The sequence below is a fragment of the Dendrobates tinctorius genome, unplaced genomic scaffold (assembly GCF_039654945.1).
Source record: "Dendrobates tinctorius isolate UK_male_01 unplaced genomic scaffold, ASM3965494v1 ptg000043l, whole genome shotgun sequence".
NCBI classification, from domain to species: Eukaryota; Metazoa; Chordata; class Amphibia; order Anura; family Dendrobatidae; genus Dendrobates; species Dendrobates tinctorius.
Window position 1 is genome coordinate 20,285,001 of NW_027361711.1, and position 23,613 is coordinate 20,308,613.

Here is a 23,613-nt window from a genome sequence, read left to right on the forward strand (position 1 = left end):
CTCCTTAACATGTGCCAACTTGTTTTTAAAGGGACCAAAAGTAATAGGACAGATTAATTCTAAATAAAAATGTTCATTTCTAGTACTTGGTTGAAAACCCTTTGTAGGCAATGACTGCCTGAAGTCTTGAACTCATGGACATCACCAGACACTGTGTTTCCTCCTTTTTGATGCTCTGCCAGGCCTTTATTGTGGTGGTTTTCAGTTGCTGTTTGTTTGTAGGCCTGTCTGAAGTTTAGTCTTTAATAAGTGAAATGCATGCTCAATTGAGTTGAGATCAGGTCACTGACTTGGCCATTCAAGGATATTCCACTTCTTTGCTTTAATAAACTCCTGGGTTGCTTTGGCTTTATGTTTTGGGTCATTGTCCATCTGTAGTATGACCAATCAGTTTGGCTGCATTTGGCTGGATCTGAGCACACAGTATGGCTCTGAATACCTCAGAATTCATTCGGCTGCTTCTGTCCTGTGTCACATCATCAATAAACACTAGTGACGCAGTGCCACTGGCAGCCATGCATGCCCAAGCCATCACACTGCCTCCGCTGTGTTTTACAGATGATGTGGTATGCTTTGGATCATGAGCTGTACCACGCCTTTGCCATACTTTTCTTTTTCCATCATTCCGGTAGAGGTTGATCTTGGTTTCATTTGTCCAAAGAATGTTCTTCCAGCACTGTGCTGGCTTTTTTAGATGTTTTTTAGCAAAGTCCAGTCTAGCCTTTTTATTCTTGATGCTTATGAGTGGCTTGCACCATGCAGTGAACCCTCTGTATTTACTTTCATGCAGTCTTCTGTTTATGGTAGATTTGGCTATTGATACACCTATCACCTGGAGAGTGTTGTTCACTTGGTTGGCTGTTGTGAAGGGGTTTCTTCTCACCATGGAGATTATTCTGCGATCATCCACCACTGTTGTCTTCTGTGGGCGCCCAGGTCTTTTTGCATTGATGAGTTCACCAGTGCTTTCTTTCTTTCTCAGGATGTACCAAACTGTAGATTTTGCCACTCCTAATGTTGTAGCAATTTCTCGGATGGGTTTTTTCTGTTTTTGCAGCTTAAGGATGGCTTGTTTCACCTGCATGGAGAGCTCCTTTGACCTCATGCTTCCTTCACAGCTAAACCTTCCAAATGCAAGCACCACACCTCAAATCAACACCAGGTCTTTTATCTGCTTAATTGAGAATGACAATGAAGGGATTGCCCACACCTGTACATGAAATAGCCTTGGAGTCAATTGTCCAATTACTTTTGGTCCCTTTAAAAACAGGGTGGTACATGTTAAGGAGCCAAAACTCCTAAACCCTTCATACAATTTGAATGTGGATACCCTCAAATGAAAGCTGAAAGTCTGAACTTCAACTGCATCTGAATTGTTTTGTTTAAAATTCATTGTGGTAATGTCTAGAACCAAAATTAGAAAAATGTTGTCTCTGTCCAAATATACCGTATATACTCGTGTATAAGCAGAGATTTTCAGCCCAATTTTTTGGGGCTGAAAATCCCCCCCCCCCATGCCTGGGGAGCAGGGGTGTCAGAGATCATATTTACCTGTTCTGCCGCGGTCTCTGCAGCCTCGCTCGCTTCTCCACTGTCTCCCTTCCTGTCTTCAGCGGTCACGTGGTACCGCTCATTACCACTCATGAATATGCGCATATTCATGAGTGTAATGAGTGGCACCACATGACCGCTGAAAACAGGGAGGCAGTGGAGAAGCTAGGCTGCACAGACCACGGCAGGATGGGTGAGCATAGCAATATTTACCTGTCCATCGCTGCTCACTGCTGTCTCTGCTGCATCCCGTCAGTGACGTTTAGGCAGCAGGGGGCGCGGTGACGTGCTTAATGCACGCTGCCCCTCTGCTGGCTGAACAGTCACTGACACAAGAAGCGGCAGACAGTGGCGATGGACCCAGGAGAGGTGAGTATGGCTTTTTTTTTTTTTTTTCCGGAATATGGGGGCATAAACTATGGAGCAGCATATGGGGGCATAAACTATGGAGCAGCATATGGGGGCATAAACTATGGAGCAGCATATGGGGGCATAAACTATGGAGCAGCATATGGGGGCATAAACTATGGAGCAGCATATGGGGGCATAAACTATGGAGCAGCATATGGGGGCATAAACTATGGAGCAGCATATGGGGGCATAAACTATGGAGCAGCATATGGGGGCATAAACTATGGAGCAGCATATGGGGGCATAAACTATGGAGCAGCATATGGGGGCATAAACTATGGAGCAGCATATGGGGGCATAGTCTATAGATCAGCATATGGGGCATTTATGGAGCATATTTTATGGAGCAGCATATGGGGGCATATTCTATGGAGCAGCATATGGTGGCATAAACTATGGAGCAGCATATGGGGCAGTCTATGGATTCCACCCTTGGCTTATACACGAGTCAATAAGTTTTCCCAGTTTTTTGTGGAAAAATTAGGGGGGTCAGCTTATACACGAGTATATACAGTATATGGGCCTAACTATGTCCTCTCCTCACGTCCTGACACCTACTGCTTTCCTGCTTTGCCATCCTGGCCTTTTATATTTAGCAACTCTGCCACTGCTGTCACCTAACTCAGCATCCCCTTTAAGCTCTTCCCTTCAGGAATACGCACATCATTTTTCAGTTGCTGTCTGTTCAGTTCAGGGCAAGGATTATTCCAGCGGAAATTGAGAAAATTGCAGTCACTGCTCATAGTACCAAGAGCAGAGGCTATAAGCACACCCTGGCACTGATTGATCGCTGACTCAGCAAAGTATCAATATAGAGCAGTGTCACAGAGAAAAATGTAAAAAATACATACGACATCTCCAGGGAGGGGACGTTTATTGATCCAACTCTCTCAAATTGAAAATCTGAGATTTATTAGACCTAGGGAGAGAGAAATTAATTAAAACCATGGAAATAAGGAGAGCCGACTGTCCATCCCCTTTCAAACAGAGACCTGTTATAACAAGTGATTAAAACAGGTTATCTGCTGAGGAAAAAGGCAGAAAGCTTTAAAAAATTGTTACGTAGAGACAGGGTAAGTGCAGCGGCTGCCTTTGTTTCAAGGAAGTAGCATCCTGGGTGCAAAGAATTTTTCTGAGCGTGTTCTGACTTAGTGTCTCTGTTGTCCAGATATGAAAATTGTGGTTTTGTATCCTATATTTATGGACTAAACATTTTTGGCATCGTAGCGAAGGAACGGACGTGACGGTGACCTCATAAAATTCTAACAGACCTAGTGTTATGCACATGTGGTAGTAAACTAGGGGGTAAAGGATCTATGAAAATACTGCACAAACCCCACCTGGTCTCTGTACAGGCTATAGTATATTCAGTAAGACAGGCCTAACAGCACCAGCGGGACCTGTTTAAACCCTGAAAACAACTAGAGAAGACAACTCAGACCTGGCTCCCTGAAAGGCCGTTGAGTGTATCACATACTTGGAACTGAGGGAGAGTGCTGCTTAAGAAAGAAATCCCAGCAGTACACTTCTCTGACTGGCCTAGATACTCCAAGCAGAATACATTAAAGACTATCACCACAAGAAGAACAGCAGGGGGAACATTTAAATGACAAATATCAAACTGAAAATCCTGATTTAGTTTCATCCAGCTTGTTATGAGACATGCATCTACGGTTCTTTTTAGGGTGGGACAAGTGAAAAATGCCATGTTGCATTATCTTTCCTAACATTTGGAATACCATCTAAATTGATCATCGTAAAATTCTCTAATGAATTAAGCCAAGGTAAATTAATCAAATAAAACACAATCAGTTGCTGAAAAATGGAAAACAGTGACACTGAAAAATTGTTTCTAATGCCAGTGCAAATTACATGTCTATTCCTATCATTAAAGATGGTAGTGCAATACTTGCTTATGCATTTTTGCCCCAATGAATGCACAGGAAAAAACGGCATACAAAAACGCATGCAAAAACGGAGCGGATTTTTCCGCAGCATTTTTGCTGAAGAGATGCAGAAACCTTGCAGAAATTTATGCAAGCAAATACTCAATGTGCGAACAAAGCTTAACTGTATTTACTATTATTAACTAAAAATGGAAAAGTGTTTTGTTTTTATTTTAACCCTAGTGACGGGGCCAATTTTTTAAATTCTGACCAGTGTCATTTTATGTGGCGATAACTGAAAAAGTTCAGCAAACCCCAGTGATTTTGAAAATGTTTTTTCGTGGCACATTATAATTTATAATGGTAAATTTAGGTTGATGTTTTGTATTTATTTATAAAAAAATATCAGAAATTTGACAAAAATGTAAAAAAAAAATTGCAATTTTCAAACTTTGAATGATTATCCCTTTAATCCAGATTGTCATACCACAGAAAAACATAATAAATAACATTTCCCATGTCTGCCTTACATCAGCACCATTTTTAAAACACAGATTTATTTTGTAAGCCTTTTAGGAGGTTTAAAAATGAAACAGTAATTTTTCAATTTTAAGGAAATTTACAAAATTTATTTTTTTGAGGGACCTATCCAGGTTTGAAGTGACTTTGGGGGTGCTATATATTGGAAAACCCCAAACGTGTTACCATTTTAAAAACAGCACCCCGCCATATTGAAAATTTGTCAGTTTATTAACCCTTCATGTGATTTTCAGGAATTAATGCAAAGTGCTATAATAGGAATGAAAGTGTTTTTTTACCACCTAAATGTCGCTAACTTCTGAACTGGTTGCTATAGCCGGGAGACTCTAAGGGTGTGTGCACACGCTGCGGATTCTGCAGCGGTTTTTGGCCTGCGGAACCGCAGCAGTTTCTGCTGCGGTGTACAGTACCATTGTAGCCTATGAGAATTAAAAACCGCTGTGCACATGCTGCGGAAACAAAACGTGCGGAAATGCTGCGTTTTTTATCCGCAGCCTGTCAATTCTTTGTGCGGTTCTGCAGCGGTTCCGCACCCATAGACTTTCATTGATTCTGCAAAAAACACAGAAAAACCGCAGATTTAAAAAGATCTGCGGTTTTTCAGAATGGGGGGAAAAGATGTCATGTGGGAGGAAGTGTAGTGTGGGCGTAGTGTAGTGTGCAGCCACCATATTTCCTGGAAGATGGAGAGCTAACCTCGCATGGAGTTGAACGTGGGACGCTTGATAGATTTGGTATGTATGTATGTGCCTGTGTGGGTCTCCATGCGACGGTAGTGCGACAATTGTGCTCAATGGCCGCATGGGCCTGCAGCTCCCATCCGGCTATGGGATGGGAGAGTAGGCCCTGCGTCCACCGAGCACAATTGTACAGTGCTAAACACGTAACAAAACACATAACATACAACATACTGTACATGTAACAGACATGACATACAACACCAAACATATACTCTATACTCACCATACAGGCCCGGCCATCTTGTTCCCAGAAGCCCTCGCTCCCCTCGGTGGTTTATAAATTTAAAAAAAAAAAAAAAAAATTCCAAGAAAAAATGTCCGCCGAAAATAGGGTTTAAAATAGTGTCCCACAGTGATCTCGGCTGTTTTCGGGCGATACACAAGCAGGAGCGGTGCTCCTGCTGTGTACCGCCGAGTTTCCCGGTATTCGGGCTCTCCGGGACCTCGCTTTACGGTACTATAGCTGCGTGTGAACTTTCCCACGCAGCAGTGCCGTAAAGGAGGTTACCGGAGTCAATGAACTCAGGTAAACTCTTAGGCATGCGCAGTACACACTACAGGAGCTTAGCTCCTGTCAGTGTGTTTGTGCAGCCATGGAGAATGGTCACATCTGATGTGACTGTTCTCCATGGCAGATCGTCGTGGGACACTAGTTTAATGGACTGCGACGTAACGGTAGGTATATAATTGGTTTATTTTTCTCTAGATCGAGGGCGTCGCATTGGATTGAGCGTGCAATAAAATGTTGTCAAAAACAGTTTTTTATTTCATTAAAAAAATTTTTTACTGCGTGTTTTTTTCATTTTCTAATAACATTGGATTAATATTGGATCGGCGACTTATTGACACCTCTCCATTATTAACCGGGCTTAATGTCACCGATCAAAGGTGACATTAACCCCTTTATTACCCCACATCCCGCCGCCGCGGTGCGGGAGTGGGTAGAGAGGGGCTAAGTGCCAGAATTGGCGCATCTTATTGATGCGCCATTTCTAGGGGCGGCTGTGTGCTGATATTTGTAGCCGGGGGGGGGGGGGCAATATCCATGGCCTCTTCCTAGGCTATATCAGCCCGCAGCTGACCGCGTAGCCTTTCTGGCCCTAAAATATGGGGGACCCCCACTTTTTTTTGGGGGGGGGGGGTTCCCCCTTTTTTTTTTTGAGCCAGAAAGGCTACGCAGACAGCTGCCGGCTGATATTCAGAGCCTGGGAAAGGGACATGGATATTAACCCCTTCCCAGGTTGGAAATATCAGCTTTCAGTTGTCTGCTTAGCCTTTCTGGCCCTAAAATATGGGGGACCCCCACGTTATTTTTTTTGGGGGGGGTTCCCCCTTTTTTTTTTTTTTACAGCCAAAAAGGCTACGCATACAGCTGCGCCCTGATATTCAGAGCCTGGGAAAGTGGACATGGATATTAACCCCTTCACAGGTGGTACATATCAGGCCGCAGCTGTCTGAGTTGCTTTTCTGGCTAGAAAAAAAAGGGGCTCAAAAAAACTAATAAGGCCGTGGGGGTTCCCCTATATTTTAGGGGCAGAAAGGCTACGCAGACAGCTGCGGCCTAATATCACAAGCCAGGGAAAGGGGATTTCTGTATAGCTTATCTGGCTCTAAAAAAAGGGACCAAAAAATAAAATAATGACGTGGTGTTTCCCCCATATTTTAGGGCCCCAAAGCCTACGCAGACAGCTGCGGTCTGATATGTACAACCTGGGAAAGGAGACCTGGATATTAATTACTCCATAACAGGTTGTACATATCATGCCGCAGCTGTCTGCGTAGGCTTTGGGGCCTTAAAATATGGGGGACCACCACGTCATTATTTTGTTTTTTGGTCTCTTTTTTTAGAGCCAGATAAGCTATGCAGAAATCCCCTTTCCCTGGCTTGTGTTATTAGGCCGCAGCTGTCTGCGTAGCCTTTCTGCCCCTAAAATATAGGGGGACCCCACGTCAAATGGTTTTTTGTCCTCACCTGAATTTTAGAGCCAGAAAAGATACGCATACAACTGCGGGCAATCAGAGCCTAGAAAGAGGCCATGTTTATTAACCCCAACCCAGGCTCCATTTACCATCCCGCAGTTGTCTGCTTTGTCTTTCTTGCCCTAAAATATATGGGGGACGTTGCGTCTACACTCAAGTTTACAGGCAGAAAGGATACGCAGACAACTGCGGGATGATATTCATAGCCTAGGAAAAGGCCATGGGTATTAACCCCTTCACATTCTAAAAATATGAAGCCACTGCTGTCTGGCTAGTCTTTATAGCCAAACAATATTGGTGCTCACTAGTGTTGAGCATTCCGATACCGCAAGTATCGGGTATCGGCCGATATTAGCGGTATCGGAATTCCGATACTTAGTTCCGATACTTTTGTCATATCGGATTCCGGAATCGGAAGTTCCCATCATGCTATGAGCCTGCTTGCTTTGATTAAGCCAATGGGAATCCTCCGAAGTGTGGGCACATCCTGTTAGGCATGTAGGCATGTTAACTATTGGCATGGCTGTGATTGGCTGCCGAAATGATGTCATGATGCACTATAAAAGCCACCGCAGCCGCCATTTCTGGTCACTCTGCTGTGAATTCAGTTAGGGACAGGCTGCTGTAGAAGACTGTGAGGGACAGTTAGAAATAGCGATTCCACCAAACATCTAGTGCTTTACCCAGGCTACATAAACCACCACTGTAGCCTTCTTTGCCCTAGCAGCAGTGTTCACAGCTGTCTGCAAGGGCTGTGTGAGTGCAGCTCACGCTGTGGAGTGGGTCCTGCAGCCACGTCAGGCTGTAGGCCACCCAGTGTGATCACTGCTGCCTCATACATCTTTTATTTTTTGAGCTGCATTTTTTACATAATTTCAATCTAGTGTGCTTCCATCCGTATCCATATACGTTGGTTGCAAACACTAGTAGTAGACAGCGGAGCCTTTCTGCAGCCTTTCAGTGCTAGTGTCCACTTTGCTGCACTGTTCACGGCTGTCTGAGAGGTCTCTGACTGTGTGTGAGTGCAGCTCACGCTGAGTAGTGTGTCCTGCAGCTACGTCTGGCTGTAGGACGCTCAGCGTGCGTCAGTGCCTCACACATTTTTATTTGAGTGCAGCTCATTTTTTCTTCTATTAGTGTGCATCCATCCGTCTCCATCTACGGTGGTTGCAAACACTATATAGGAGTACACAGCGGAGCCTTTCTGCAGCCTGTCAGTGCCAGTGCCCACTTAGCTGCACTGTTGACGGCTGTCTGAGAGGCCTCTGACTGTGTGTGAGTGCAGCTCACGCTGAGTAGTGTCCTGCAGCTACGTCTGGTTGTAGGACGCTCAACGTGCGTCACTGCCTCACACATATTTGTCTTTGAGTGCAGCTCATTTTTTCTTCTCCTATTAGTGTGCATCCATCCGTATCCATCAACATTGGTTGGTTGCAAACACTATATAGGAGTAGATAGAGGAGCCTTTTTTCTGGCTTGTGCCCTGCCGGCGCAGCCAGATTAGTATTACCCAATTTTTTTGGAGCCTCATCTTTTGCATTGTAGGTTACCTGCCTGCATTGTAATAGCTCCAAAAAGTTGGTGATACTATCAGTTTCAATTCTTTGTTCACATACTTTGAGTTTGTTTCCAACAAAGAAACCACAAAAAAAGTTCACCAAACGCTACATTTGGAACTTGTGTAGGCCACATCAGCTCCTATTAAAGTCTAGTCCACACACACACACTTCATAAAATTAGTGTTTCTTGTACCTGTAACCAGCAGTTCAGGAATAAGCACACTAAGGCCCCCCTTTGTACTTTTTTGCCTATCTTAAGCAGTCTTGCAAGATGAAGAAGGCAGGGAGTAAGGCGCGTGGGCGTGGAGTTTCAGCAGGGAGAGGACGTGGGGATTCTGCAGGGAGAGGACGTGGGGATTCTACAGGTAGAGGACGTGGGGATTCTGGGCCTGCTGCGGGCACCAGTGGATCAGCATCCCCCAGTTTTAGCAGGCAACAGTCCTTTATGCGCAGCTTTGTAGGACCTCAACGTACCCCACTGCTGCGGGAGGAACAAATTGAAGCCGTTGTCGGATGGATGGCAGCTAACGCATCGACTTCAATTACTTCCGCATCCTCTCAGGGTCAGAGCACCGAAGAGCAACCATCTGTCTCTTCACCACCTGCCAAAGTGCCCAGGCAGTCAGAGAGACATGGACAGGAGCCATCACAGTCTCTACTTCTGTTCTCGGAATCTGTTGGCTTGGAAAGAGGGGGCCAGCCAAGCAGCATTCCTGAATGTGAAGAAGAGGGAGTATGCAGTGTCCCTCTGAATCTGAAGAGGCGAGTGGGCCAGTGCCTATGGTCAGCACACCTCAGTACGCATCAGATGATGACGAGACTCAGTTGCCACTTTCTGGTGCGTACGGTGCTGGCGAGACAACCCCGGAGAAGCAGCTGTTTGAAGAGGGGAGGGAAGATTATGAGGTCCTTGACCCATCATGGCGTGAGCAACAGGAAGGTGGTGGGAGCAGCTCGGAGGAAGAGATTCCCCTACCGGCCAAAACAGGAGGCAGAGGGAGGGGGAAGACTTGGTTGCCTGTACCCTCCACTTCGGCACCCGTTAGGAGCATTCCTCCTTCCAAAGGCAAACCGGGCGCTCACAAGAGTTGCAGTGCGTGGTCCTTTTTTGACACAGTTGCAGATGACATTTGCTTTGTCAAATGCAAGCTGTGTCATCAGAGATTCAAAAGAGGGAGAAATGTCAGCAACCTCGATACCACAAATATGTGGAAACATGTGCGCACCAAGCACGAGTTGGAGTTGCAGAGACACCCTGAAGACGTAGGCCAACGTACAGCACCACCTACCACCTCTTCAGTTCGTGTTGGGCCCTCTTCCTCCAGCTCACACACTGCTGGTTCGGCTTCCTCACAGGATCGCCAAGGAAGAACCTCTGCCACTGTTGTCCGGAGACCCTGTCAGATTACACCCATAGCAGCACGTTCCCATCCATCACAGCCATCGGTAGCACAGGCATGGGATAAAAGGCGCCCTTACTCGGCAAACCATCCCCGAGCACAGTCTCTGAATGCTGGCATTGCCAAACTTCTGGCAGTTGAAATGCTGTCATTCAGGCTGGTGGACACTGACCCCTTCCGGGACTTAATGGCATTGGCAGTCCCCCAATACAACGTGCCCAGCCGCTTTTATTTCAGCAGGCGAGCCGTCCCTGCCCTGCAGAAACATGTTGAGGGCAAAATAAAACATGCGCTACTAAACGCCGTTAGTAGCAAGGTCCACCTGACCACCGATGCGTGGACCAGTAACCATGGACAGGGACGATACCTTTCCCTCACTGCCCACTGGGTCAATGTTGTGGAGCCGGGTACGGATCTGGAGAGTGGCGCTGTACGTGTTCTTCCAACGCCACGGATTGCAGGACTCCAGTCTGTACACATAGACTCCTCCTCCTACTCAAGTTCCTCAGAAACAGCAGAGCAGGAGCCTGTTACGACCGATATGAGCACAGCCGTGGCCAAACGTCAACAGGCTGTACTCAAATTAATTTCTTTGGGGAATCGAAGCCACACAGCGCAGGAGCTCTGGAATGCTATCAAGCTGGAGAGCGATGTGTGGTTTGGGCCAGCGAATCTCCAGCCGGGCTTGGTAGTGTGTGACAATGGCCGAAATCTGGTGGCAGCTCTTGGCCTAGGCAACCTCACACACATCCCATGTCTGGCACATGTTCTTAACTTGGTCGTGCAGAGCTTTCTGAGGGACTATCCGGATCTTGCTGCACTGTTGCACAAGGTCCGCATAGAGTGCGCTCACTTGCGACGTTCCAGCACGGCAAGATCGCGCCTCGCTGCTCTGCAGCGACGATTTGGCCTTCCGGAACATCGCATCATATGTGACCTACCCACCCGGTGGAATTCAACGTTACATATGTTGGAGCGGTTGTGTGAGCAGCAGGCAGCAGTCATGGAGTACCAGCTGCATCAGGCGCAAACAAGTCGCACTGTGCGCCGTTCACACTTCAGCACCATTGAGTGGGCCTCTATGAAGGACATCTGCCTCGTTTTGCGTGCCTTCGATGAATCCACGCGGATGGCGAGTGCAGATGATGCACTAGTCAGCATGACTGTCCCCCTTATCTGCCTGCTTCAACAAACACTGCAAGCACTAAGGGATGAGGTTTCAGAAGAGGTGGAGGATGAGGAGTCCCAAATGCCATCTGCTTCTGGACAGTCTGCGCTACGTGTTTCCTCACAAAGGCCTAGGCAGGGGACACTTTGTGAGGAGGATGAGGAGGAGTCGATGGAGGAGGAAGACATCTCTCCAGAGGAGGGAGGTACACAAACCTCTACTCAGTATGTACAGCGAGGGTGGGGTGATGCAGAGCAGGCCGAGGTCACGCCTCAAACAGGGGACAGCGGTTCTTTGGCAGTTGGGAGTCTGCAGCACATGGTTGATTTCATGCTGCAGTGCCTGAGAAACGACCGCCGCATCGCCCACATTCTCGTCTCGGCTGATTATTGGGTGTACACCCTCCTAGATCCTCGCTACCGGGACAGCGTACAAAGGCTCATACCAACGTTGAACCGGGAGCGTAAAATGCGGGAGTACGAAGAGTCACTGGTGCAGTCCACAATGTTTTCCATTCCACCCAACAGCATTGTTGCTAGTGCTTTACAAAGCAGCTCTGTGCGTCGAGGCAGTGGAGGAAACTCTGCACAAAGAGGGAGCAGAGGCAGCGCCGCAGCACAAGGCAAGACCACTATGGCCCAAATGTGGCAAAGTTTTGTGTGTCCACCACAATTGTCTACACCATCAGCGACGCCTCGAGTCAGCAGGAGGCAACGCTTCCGTCAGATGGTGTCAGACTACATGTCTTGCCCTGTCGCTGTACTCCCAGATGGCTCTTCCCCCTTCAAGTTTTGGGTCTCTAAGCTGGATACATGGCCAGAGCTTAGCCAGTATGCATTGGAGGTGCTGGCTTGCCCTGCTGCCAGTGTATTATCGGAACGTGTCTTTAGTGCCGCAGGTGGTGTACTAACAGACCGTCGCACGCGACTATCTTCCGATAATGTTGACCGGCTGACTTTTCTGAAAATGAACAAGGCCTGGATCTCCAAAGACTTTGCCATTCCTCTTACAGACTAAATTAGTGGTTGGCAACTGTATCCAGGTCTGCTGGTGTGTTCATTTTTCTACCACCTGAACTATAATCCCTGTGCTTCAACACAGCCAGTTGTCGCTCAGATGTGTCGTCTGCACAGAGAAACACACTAGCTCCTGTGTTAGTGGGGTTCAGTAATGCCAGCTGATCCCCTGCTGTGTGGACGGCAAAGTCACCAGCTCCATCAACATTCAAACCACTACTGATTTTTAACCGTGCCCAACTTAGGTCTCTGGCTCCACTGTCTCTACTATTTCCCCTGACCTCCAACCCCGCCATCTACATCTCTGAAGTGGCGTCAGCACAATCTACACTTGTTCCTGTGGCTCAGTCCCATCAGTTTATCCCCTGATGTGTGTCCGGCAAGGTCTCCTGCTCTGTCCACATTCCCATAACCAGTAGTGGGAATGAGGACAGAGCTGGCGAACTTGCCGGACAAACATCAGGGGATCAACTGACGGGACTGAGCACCAGTAACACAGGAACAAGTGTAGATTGTGCTGACGCCACTTCAGAGATGTAGCTGGCGGGGTTGGAGGCCAGGGTAAATAGTAGAGACAGTGGAGCCAGAGGCCTAAGTGGAGCATGGTTAGAATCAGTAGTCCACAACCTCCATAAAAACCGCTGCCCATTGGCCTCTGCATGCGGCATGCGTAATCCTGGGCTCCAACAGCGTCAGTTGGTGTTCAGAAGTGTCGTCTCCACAGAGCCAAACACATTCGTTCAAGTGTTAGTGGGTTTCAGCACTGCCAGCTGTTCCCCTGCTGTGGAGATGGCAAGTCTCCTGCTGCCTTCACCTGCCAAAATCCAGTAGGCCCCAGCCTGCTCCTCGCCTAATCCTGGGCTCCAACAGCGTCAGTTGGTGTTCAGAAGTGTCGTCTCCACAGAGCCAAACACATTCGTTCAAGTGTTAGTGGGTTTCAGCACTGCCAGCTGTTCCCCTGCTGTGGAGATGGCAAGTCTCCTGCTGCCTTCACCTGCCAAAATCCAGTAGGCCCCAGCCTGCTCCTCGCCTAATCCTGGGCTCCAACAGCGTCAGTTGGTGTTCAGAAGTGTCGTCTCCACAGAGCCAAACACATTCGTTAGAGTGTTAGTGGGTTTCAGCACTGCCAGCTGTTCCCCTGCTGTGGAGATGGCAAGTCTCCTGCTGCCTTCACCTGCCAAAATCCAGTAGGCCCCAGCCTGCTCCACGCCTAATCCTGGGCTCCAACAGCGTCAGTTGGTGTTCAGAAGTGTCGTCTCCACAGAGCCAAACACATTCGTTCAAGTGTTAGTGGGGTTCATCATTGCCAGCTGATCCCCTGCTGTGGAGATGGCAGTCTCTCCTGCTGTCACCTCATTCAAAATACAGTAGGCTTCTGCCTACACCCTCCTATTTCCTGGGCTTCAACACAGCCAGTTGTAGCTCGGAAGTGCCGTCCACACGGAAAGAGATACTTGCTCCCGTGTCTCAGTGGGGTTCAGTAACGTCAGCTGATCCCCTGCTTTGTGGATGGCAGTCTCTCCTGCTGTCACCTCATTCAAAATACAGTAGGCCTCTGCCTACACCCTCCTATTTCCTGGGCTTCAACACAGCCAGTTGTAGTTCGGAAGTGCCGTCCACACGGAAAGAGATACTTACTCCCGTGTCTCAGTGGGGTTCAGTAACGTCAGCTGATCCCCTGCTGTGTGGATGGCAGTCTCTCCTGCTGTCACCTCATTCAAAATACAGTAGGCCTCTGCTTACACCCTCCTATTTCCTGGGCTTCAACACAGCCAGTTGTAGCTCGGAAGTGCCGTCCACACGGAAAGAGATACTTGCTCCCGTGTCTCAGTGGGGTTCAGTAACGTCAGCTGATCCCCTGCTTTGTGGATGGCAGTCTCTCCTGCTGTCACCTCATTCAAAATACAGTAGGCCTCTGCTTACACCCTCCTATTTCCTGGGCTTCAACACAGCCAGTTGTAGTTCGGAAGTGCCGTCCACACGGAAAGAGATACTTGCTCCCGTGTCTCAGTGGGGTTCAGTAACGTCAGCTGATCCCCTGCTTTGTGGATGGCAGTCTCTCCTGCTGTCACCTCATTCAAAATACAGTAGGCCTCTGCCTACACCCTCCTATTTCCTGGGCTTCAACACAGCCAGTTGTAGTTCGGAAGTGCCGTCCACACGGAAAGAGATACTTGCTCCCGTGTCTCAGTGGGGTTCAGTAACGTCAGCTGATCCCCTGCTGTGTGGATGGCAGTCTCTCCTGCTGTCACCTCATTCAAAATACAGTAGGCCTCTGCCTACACCCTCCTATTTCCTGGGCTTCAACACAGCCAGTTGTAGTTCGGAAGTGCCGTCCACACGGAAAGAGATACTTGCTCCCGTGTCTCAGTGGGGTTCAGTAACGTCAGCTGATCCCCTGCTGTGTGGATGGCAGTCTCTCCTGCTGTCACCTCATTCAAAATACAGTAGGCCTCTGCCTACACCCTCCTATTTCCTGGGCTTCAACACAGCCAGTTGTAGCTCGGAAGTGCCGTCCACACGGGAAGAGATACTTGCTCCCGTGTCTCAGTGGGGTTCAGTAACGTCAGCTGATCCCCTGCTTTGTGGATGGCAGTATCTCCTGCTGTCACCTAATTCAAAATACAGTAGGCCTCTGCCTACACCCTCCTATTTCCTGGGCTTCAACACAGCCAGTTGTAGTTCGGAAGTGCCGTCCACACGGAAAGAGATACTTGCTCCCGTGTCTCAGTGGGGTTCAGTAACGTCAGCTGATCCCCTGCTGTGTGGATGGCAGTCTCTCCTGCTGTCACCTCATTCAAAATACAGTAGGCCTCTGCCTACACCCTCCTATTTCCTGGGCTTCAACACAGCCAGTTGTAGTTCGGAAGTGCCGTCCACACGGAAAGAGATACTTGCTCCCGTGTCTCTGTGGGGTTCAGTAACGTCAGCTGATCCCCTGCTGTGTGGATGGCAGTCTCTCCTGCTGTCACCTCATTCAAAATACAGTAGGCCTCTGCCTACACCCTCCTATTTCCTGGGCTTCAACACAGCCAGTTGTAGTTCGGAAGTGCCGTCCACATGGAGACACTTGCTCCCGTGTCTCAGTGGGGTTCAGTAACGTCAGCTGATCCCCTGCTGTGTAGATGGCAAAGTCTCCTGCTGCCTACACAGTCGTACCACTACTGATTTTTAACCGTGCTCCAATTAGGCCTGTGGCTCCACTGTCTCTCGTATTTCCCCTGTCCTCCAACCCTGCCAGTTACAGCTCCGAAGTGGCGTCTGCACAATCCACACTTGTTCCTGTGTTACAGGTGTTCAGTCCGGTCAGTTAATCCCCTGATGTGTGTCCGGCAATGTCGCCTGCTCTGTCCACATTCCCATTATGGGAATGTGGACAGAGCAGGCGACATTGCCGGACACACATCAGGGGATTAACTGACCGGACTGAACACCTGTAACACAGGAACAAGTGTGGATTGTGCAGACGCCACTTCGGAGCTGTAACTGGCGGGGTTGGAGGACAGGGGAAATACGAAAATCAGTGAAGCCACAGGCCTAAGTGGAGCTTGGTTCAAATTAGTAGTCTACAACCGATCTTAAAATTTCTTCAATGCAGCCTCAGCCTGCTCCGTGCTTGTCCCTGGGCTTCAACACAGCCAGTTGTTGCTCGGAAGTGCCGTCTTCAGAGTAAAACACTAGCTCCTGTGTTTGTGGGGTTCAGTAACGTCAGCTGTTCCCCTGCTGTTTTGATGGCAATCTGTCCTGCTGCCTCCCAATTGACAGCACATCAGGCCTCAGCCTGCTAAGTGCTTGTCCTGGGCTCCAACATCGCCAGTTGCTGCTCATAACTGACTTTGGCACGGGTACTCCCTCCTGCCCAGCTTGGTTCCAGCCCTGCCTGCTGTTTCCGGGAAGTGTCAATGTCAGTTTGCCACCCCAAGTTGCCATGTCGTGTTGCGGTTGGGTTAGCCGAGGCTAGGGTGCCAGCAGTTTAGGTGCTTCCTATGTGGACTGCGGGTTCTGGTAAGAAAGGCTTGTTCCATAGTGCCAGTAGGACAAGCACCCCCTGTAGGACTGTGTGATTCGGTAACTGCGGCCAGCTTGCGGCATGCCAACTTTGCTTTTCAGGGGTAACTTCTGATACCCCTCCGGGTTCCAGCACCGTCAGCTGGTTCTCGTCAGAGCCTTTGGCCTAGGTGCCTCCATCTCGGTATCCGAGTTCCGGCAACGTCTGCTGGTCCTTGGTAGTGCTTTGTAGCATAGGTACCTCCTGCTTAGTAACCGGGTTCCAGCACCGTCAGCTGGTCCTCGGTTGTGCCATTGGCTCTTATTCCTTCTGCTGCCCCTCCGGGTGCCAGCACTGTCAGCTGGTCCTCGCTATTTCCATTTGCTCTTGCAGCTTATGCTACCCCTCCGGGTTCCAGCACCGTCAGCTGGTTCTCGTCAGAGCCTTTGGCCTAGGTGCCTCCATCTCGGTATCCGAGTTCCGGCAACGTCTGCTGGTCCTTGGTAGTGCTTTGTAGCACAGGTACCTCCTGCTTAGTAACCGGGTTCCAGCACCGTCAGCTGGTCCTCGGTTGTGCCATTGGCTCTTATTCCTTCTGCTGCCCCTCCGGGTGCCAGCACTGTCAGCTGGTCCTCGCTATTTCCATTTGCTCTTGCAGCTTATGCTACCCCTCCGGGTTCCAGCACCGTCAGCTGGTTCTCGTCAGAGCCTTTGGCCTAGGTGCCTCCATCTCGGTATCCGAGTTCCGGCAACGTCTGCTGGTCCTTGGTAGTTCTTTGTAGCACAGGTACCTCCTGCTTAGTAACCGGGTTCCAGCACCGTCAGCTGGTCCTCGGTAGTGCCATTGGCTCTTGTTCCTTCTGCTGCCCCTCCGGGTGCCAGTACCGTCAGCTGGTTCAAGAGGACAAAGAACAGGAAGACAACCACCAAGATGCAGAACAACAAGAGAGAGAAGACAAAGAAGCATAAAAAAAAAAAACAAAGCAGAAGAACATTAAGCATAAGACTAATACTCTGAGCAAATGATATTATCTTATTTATAAGCAGAAGAAGACTAAGCAGTGTATGGGGGTGAGTCCGTTCCTCCTCGTGGTGCCCCTGGAAAAGGCCTGCTGCTGCAGGCCAAACTGAACGCGGACAAATCCTGTTGTAAATCTTTTGTGACAGGCAGAACGGAAGGTGTAAACTTCTAACTTTTCTAGATAACAACTACAGGAATGCCTGACACAAACAAGAATATGATGAAGAATAGGAAGAAGATGAAGAAGTTGAATATGTAGAATAATAATTGTTGAATAAGAAGAATATGAAGAATGTAAAAAAAGGAAGAAGAATGTAAAAAAAGGAAGAAGAATGTAAAAAAAGGAAGAAGAATGTAAAAAAAGGAAGAAGAAGGTAAAAAAAGGAAGAAGAAGGTAAAAAAAGGAAGAAGAATGTAAAAAAAGGAAGAAGAATGTAAAAAAAGGAAGAAGAATGTAAAAAAAGGAAGAAGAATGTAAAAAAAGGAAGAAGAATGTAAAAAAAGGAAGAAGAATGTAAAAAAAGGAAGAAGAAGGTAAAAAAAGGAAGAAGAAGGTAAAAAAAGGAAGAAGAAGGTAAAAAAAGGAAGAAGAAGGTAAAAAAAGGAAGAAGAAGGTAAAAAAAGGAAGAAGAAGGTAAAAAAAGGAAGAAGAAGGTAAAAAAAGGAAGAAGAAGGTAAAAAAAGGAAGAAGAAGAAGAAGAAGAAGAAGAAGAAGAAGGTAAAAAAAGGAAGAAGAAGAAGAAGAAGAAGAAGAAGAAGAAGAAGAAGAAGAAGAAGAAGAAAAGAAGAAGAAGAAGAAAAGAAGAAGAAGAAGAAGAAGAAGAAGAAGAAGAAAAGAAGAAGAAGAAGAAGAAAAGAAGAAGAAGAAGAAGAAAAGAAGAAGAAAAGAAGAAGAAAAGAAGAAGAAAAGAAGAAGAAAAGAAGAAGAAAAGAAGAAGAAAAGAAGAAGAAGAAGAAGAAGAAAAGAAGAAGAAGAAGAAGAAGAAGAAGAAGAAGAAGAAGAAGAAGAAGAAGAAGAAGAAGAAGAAGAAGAAGAAGAAGAAGAAGAAGAAGAAGAAGAAGAAGAAGAAGAAGAAGAAGAAGAAGAAGAAGAAGAAGAAGAAGAAGAAGAAGAAGAAGAAGAAGAAGAAGAAGAAGGTAAAAAAAGGAAGAATAAGAAAGAAGAAGAAAGAAGAAGAAGACATACATGTCTGGCAAAATATAAATGAGGCTAACATAGTCAATATCTTTGTAACTCCTAACATCTTTAAAAAAAAAGTTTAATTCCTGCTATTCCATTTGATTGGGCTAAACCTCTATGGCTTTAATGTCTCCTCCACCTCCCACAATACATTCTACATTATTCTTAGTTGTTTTTCTTCATGTAGAATTAACCTACAAGGAAAGAAAGGGTTTTTTTTAATTCCGATATTTTGGCCCCATTGACTTGCATTGGTTCCCGGTATCGGAATCGGCGATACCGATACTTTTTTTTTTTTTTAAGATCGGCCGATCCATTCCGATCCGATATTTTCAAGTATCGGCTGGTATCGCTCAACTCTAGTGCTCACTACCAAAATTATTTGTTTAACATTTTACTTGGGCTAATAAAAAAAAAAAAAAAATCTGCAATGAACCAAAAAAATAACATTATTTTAACACATTCTGTTAAAAATAAAATCGTGTGGGGATTCGGTTTACTTTCGGTTAGGGTGGGCAGGGCTTATATGGAAGTGTATTTTTATTTGTTTTTTATTAGTGTAAATGATATAGTACCTAATTCCATTTTCTGTTTGTAGGTGCGTGATTTCCCAGCGCTTTGGGATCCCGCAGTCTGTATAAAGACCGTGGGCACAGGGATCGATGCTGGTGTACAATTTTCTGTGATATGTACCCTGACTGACATGCCTTGCCAAAAGCAACCCAGTCTCAAATTGGTAAATAACTTTTTCTGGATCATTTTTTGCATCACGTGTTAATAAAGCAATAAAGATTGTAAAAATTGTGTTGACTTTCTTTTTTAGACAATGATGTGAAACAAAGATGGTGTTCTGTTCGGGACCGATTCAACAAATTAATTTAAATTCCCGTAATTAGCTTGCAGAATGCTAGCGTTTTCCAAGCGATCTGTAGCATGGCTTGGAGAACTGATTGAAAGGTTGGTCACACTCGTCAAACAGTGTTTGACAAGTGTGACCAACTTTTTACTACTGAGGCCGCCTATGCGGCATCAATAGTAAAAGATAGAATGTAAAAAAAAAAATAAAAAAAAAAAAATGGTGTTATTCTCACCTTCCGACGTCCCGCGCATCTGTTCCCAGTAATCCTTTGCGAAAATGCCCGCAATGGCGTCCGTTCTCGCGGGATCGCGAAGTCTGGCGGTCATTCGCGATGACCGCGAGACTTCGCGATCCCACAAGAACGGACGCCATCGCAGGCATTTTCGCAAAGGATTACTGGGAACGAGATCGTGGAGAGAGGCGGGAAGGCTGCGCGGGACGCCGGAAGGTGAGAATAACAATATTTTTTATTTTAAATTCTATTTTTTACAGGGATATGGTACCCAAAGCCCGGAGGACAGTCTCCTCTCCTCCGGACCGTGGGTACCATCCGCAATTGTTCTGCTTACTTTCCGCATGTTGTGCACAGCCACATGCGGGAAGTAAGCGGAACAATACATTCCTATGGGTGCGGGATCGCCGCGATTCCGCAAAATAAATGAGCATGCTGCGTTTTTTATTGCGAAGCGATTTAGCCACGGTAAAAACCGCAGCATTAGCACAGCATTGCGGAATCCCATAGGAATGCATGGGATGCTTATTTTTCGCGGCAAAATAGCCACGGAAACGCGAAAAAAACGCCACGTGTGAAAAAAAAAAAAAGGGCGATGTGCACACGTAGCATAATAGCTGGGCAAAGTTCACCGCAAATTAATAAACTCACACCGCTGCCTATTCTGCATCTGTCCTAAAAGACAGCATGTTCCAAAAAATCAAAACTAATGTCCCCCAATAGACTCCACGGCGCTCACGGCATGTTCGGCTCCCAATTATTTTTTAAAAAGTGACCAGAGATGACGTGACGGTTGCCAGAACACGATGTCATCAGACCTAATTTGCACATACCATTATGGCAACGGAATAGAAGATGCCGGGAGCGTGGTGACAGGCTGATAGGACTCCGATGGCCGCCTGGAGGGTGAGTATATCCCTATTGTTGTTTTTAATATATTGATTACCAGATTTTATCCTGGCCTGGAACACAGTATACACTACTCCAGACCCTGGGTACCATCCGCACATCAAGCACTAAATTTACGTATGGTGGCCATAGCCGCATGCGTTAAGTGATCGCTTCAATGCACTCCTATGGCAACGTTATCGCCACCATTCTGCTCAAAAAATTATCATGCTGCATATTTTGCCACTATAGGAGGCATTTTGTGCGGAAAATTAAAATGTAGTGTCTATGGCGTCATGGCGCACACCTGTCAAATGCACAGGACACAAAACCGCTGATGAACGCATTCAAGCGCTATACCCTGCGGCCGCCATGTTAAAGATAGGGTACCATTGCACATGCGACCTATAGCGCAGGATGTGCTGCGCGATAAAACATAATGTGAAACCAGCCTTACCTCCTCTCTGTGGCGATTAATGTTTTGCAGCATAAACCACATCAAAATGATTCTATATGGCCTGCGGAGCAGGCATCACTGTGTGATCTGGTTCTCGGGCGGCGGGGCAGTATGCTGGGCGCTCCAATGCTGGATGTTTGTGCTACTCATACTTGCTTTTGGATAGCAAAATGGGGTTGGACAAGGAAATTACATCACCTTCCTTTTTTTTTTTCCTCATTCAAGCTGACTTAACTTGTTTTTTACTGTTAAAACACTGACAAAACTGCATCAAAAATCGCACTCAAAACCGATGAAAAACCGCACCAAAATCTCTAAAACCGCATTAAAAACCGCACATGCGTTTTCTGCCAAGACCTGCAGTTTATTGGTGAAAAAAACCGCACCAGAATCCAGTGTGTGCACAATGCACATACCCTTAAGGGTGTGTGCACAAGTTGCGGATTCTGCTGTGCATCCGCAACGAATTTGGCCCTGCGGATCCGCAGCAGTCTTTGCTGCATTGTACAGTATCATTTTAATCTATGGAAATTCAAAAACGCTGTGCACATGCTGTGGAAAAATCAGCACGTAAATGCTGCGGTTTTTCTCAGCAGCATGTCAATTCTTTTTGCGGATCTGCAGCGTTTCTGTACCCACTGACTTCCATTGAATGTGTCAAATCTGCAGCAATACCGCAGATGGAAAGATCTGCAGTTTTGCTGCGGATTGGGGTGTCAAAAACGCAGCAGAGGGAAGTGATGGAGGAAGAGGAAATGTGTGGGTGAAGTGTAGTGTCCTGAAAAGCAGTCGCCAGCATCATGGAGGGCTACCGCCGCATGGGGATGGATGTTGGGCGTCTGATTTGGTATGTATGTGTGTTTGTCGGTGTGTGAAGTCTGTGTGTGTCTCCATGTGACGATTGAGCACAATTGTCGCACTGTCGCCGTATGGAACTGCAGTTCCCATCTGCTGCTATAGGATGGGAGAGTAGTCCCTGTGTCCGGCGACAGAGCACAATTGTGAGTGTAAAAAACACATAGGCTAAACATACAATACATGTAACATACATGACAGACATGACATACAGAATATAGTATATACTCACCATACACCACAGCTTGCTCCCCGAAGCCCTCGGTCCCCTAGAAAAAAATCCCCCCCCCAAAAAAAAAAAAACAAATACTCCCTGTCCGCAGAAATCCCATAAACTAGTGTCCCACGGCGATCTCTTCTGTCCTCCGGCGAGACACTACCAGGAGCGATGCTCCTGGCAGTGTTTCGCGGAGTTTCCCGCTGTTCTGCAGCTCCGTGCTCTCACTTTACGGCACTAGAGCTGCGTGAGAATTTTCCCACGCAGCAGTGCCGTAAAGCAAGAGTAACGGAGTCACTGAACTCAGGTAAACTCTTGCGCATGCGCATTAACACACTGCAGGAGCTTAGCTCCTGTCAGTGTGTTTCTGCAGCCATTGAGAACAGTCACACCTCCTGATGTGACTGTTCTCTATGGCAGATCGTCGTGGGACACTCAATTTTGGACTACGTCGGACGAGGGAGTATATTATTGGTTTGTTTTTTTTCTAGATCGAGGGTGTGGCTTTATGGATTACGAACAGAATACATTTAAAACTTGGTCAAAAACTGTGTATCTTTATTTCATTAAAATACTTTTATTTTAGGTCTCTGGTTTATTTTCCATTTTATTTTTTGGATTAATAATGGATCGGCGTCTTATTACCCCATATGCCACCGCTACACGGGAGTGGGAAGAGAGGGGCTAAGTGCCAGAATTGGCGCATCTTATAGATGCACCATTTCTGGGGCTGCTGCGGGCTGGAATTTGTAGCCGGGGGGGGGGGGGGGGGGGCAATATCCATGGCCTCCTCCTAGGCTATGAATATCAGCCCGCACCTGTCTGCGCAGCCTTTCTGGCATTAAATACAGGGGGACCCCACATCCTTTTTTTTAGAGCCAAAAAGGCTACGCAGACAGCTGCGTGCTGATATTCATAGCCTGGGAAGATCCATGGGTATTACAAGCCGCAGCTGTCTGCTTAGCTTTTCTGGCTATAAAATATAGGGGGACCCCACGTCATTTTTTTGAGGGGGTCTCCCTATTTTTAGAGCCAGAAAGGCTATGCAGACAGCTGAGTGCTGATATTCATAGCCTGGGAAGATCCATGGGTATTACCCCCTTCCCATGCGCCAAATATCAATCCGCAGCTATCCGCTTAGCCTTTCTGGCTATAAAATATAGGGGGACCCGACAATTTTTTTGGGGGTACCCCTATTTTTAGAGCCAGAAAGGTTACGCAGACAGCTATGGGCTGTAATTCAGAGCCTGGGAAGATCCATGGGTATTAACCCCTTCCCATGCTACAAATATAGGCCCCAGCTGTTGGCTTTCCCACTCAGGTGCAGAAAATTGCGCGGGAGGCAACACTTTTTTTTTTTTTTAAATCCCTTTTGTTAAAATATATATATATATATATATATATATATATATATATATATATATATATTAAAAATATTAACCCTAAAATTAAATCTACATTTAAAAACCCGCTGTCACCCCATTTTGTACAAATAAGCAAATGTTTTTGCAAAAATTGGTCACATTTCAAATTAGGATTATAGTTAGGTGTAGGTTTGGGATTAAGGTTAGGGTTGGGATTAGGGTTAGGGATGGGATTAAGGTTGGGATTAGGGTTAGGGATGGGATTAGGATTATGGTTAGGGATGGGATTAGGATTGCGATT

General features: G+C 46.8%; 1 long non-coding RNA gene across 7 annotated transcripts in view; it reads right to left on the reverse strand.

Annotated features, from left to right (window-relative positions):
- Nucleotides 1–23,613, reverse strand: part of LOC141088970 (uncharacterized) — a 96,350-nt gene that overhangs the window by 26,090 nt on the left and 46,647 nt on the right. For 4 of the 7 annotated variants that reach the window (XR_012232114.1, XR_012232110.1, XR_012232112.1 and 1 more), the window contains exon 4: nucleotides 2,814–2,881. The exons of the other annotated variants lie outside the window; for them this stretch is intronic. This is a non-coding gene — a long non-coding RNA (uncharacterized lncRNA). The remainder of the gene's footprint in view (nucleotides 1–2,813; nucleotides 2,882–23,613) is intronic. 7 annotated transcript variants of the gene reach the window in all.